The sequence below is a fragment of the Colobus angolensis genome, unplaced genomic scaffold (genome assembly GCF_000951035.1).
Source record: "Colobus angolensis palliatus isolate OR3802 unplaced genomic scaffold, Cang.pa_1.0 Scaffold8, whole genome shotgun sequence".
Classification (NCBI taxonomy): Eukaryota; Metazoa; Chordata; class Mammalia; order Primates; family Cercopithecidae; genus Colobus; species Colobus angolensis.
Window position 1 is genome coordinate 9,455,686 of NW_012121820.1, and position 1,015 is coordinate 9,456,700.

Below are 1,015 nucleotides of genomic sequence, written 5' to 3' on the forward strand. Positions count from 1 at the left end.
TTCACCCAAGGAAGATCTAAAGGTCTTTAGATCTGCAGGTTGGAGAAAATGACAGACTTGTTCTGTGAGGTTCTGGGACCAATCAGAGGAAGTTATAGGGAGGGCTGTTGCAGTTCAATATAAGGAAAAGGTTCCAACAAGCAGGAAGGGGCTGAGGCAGAGGGCAGTGGACATCCTGTTTCTGAAAAGAACATGCAGGGGTTGAATGACCTTCTTTCAGGGAGAACCTGTGGGTTGGGTGTGAGCTTGAAGGGGGCCTCCACTCAGGGCTAGAACATGCAGCCTCCTCAAAGGCAGGGAGGCCGGGTCATGGCACGAGAAGAACATGGGGAGCGAGACGATTTGGGGTTCCTCTGTGTCTTTCCCTGCCGACGTTGATTCATCAAACCACGCCTATGCCCAGACCTCCCGACAGTTTCCATAATGAGGGAGCTATGGCAGACGTCATGGAGTATGAAGGCAGTTTGATTAAACACAAACTGTCTGAGTGTGAATAACTTCCATGTTGGTCTCTGCCAGTTTGTAAGTTCAATAAGGTGAGGGGCGGCTACCTGTTGAGTCTGCAGCACCTGGCAGAGGGTCTGACAGATAATATTCACAGCATCTGCCCAATAAATATTTGTTGACTTAAATATAAGTGGTTGAAAATATTAGTCCTTTGTTTTTCGAGACAAGTCTCACTCTGTTGCCTGGGCTGGAGTGCAGTGGCGCGATCTCAGTTGACTGCAACCTCCGCCTCCTGGGTTCAAGTGATTCAAACTCCTGAGTAGCTGGGACTACAGGTGTGCGCCACCACACCCGGCTCATTTTTGTGTTTTTAGTAGAGACGGGGTTTCACCATGTTGTCCAGGCTGGTCTTGAACTCCTTACCTCAAGTGATCTGCCAGCCTCGGCCTCCCAGGGTGCTGGAATTATAGGCATGAGCCACAACACCTGGTTGATACGTGATTCTTAACCAGGATTAGTAGCCTGCTTTTCAGGAAGGGAGCCCCTGAACTCACTAAAGTTGTGTGTT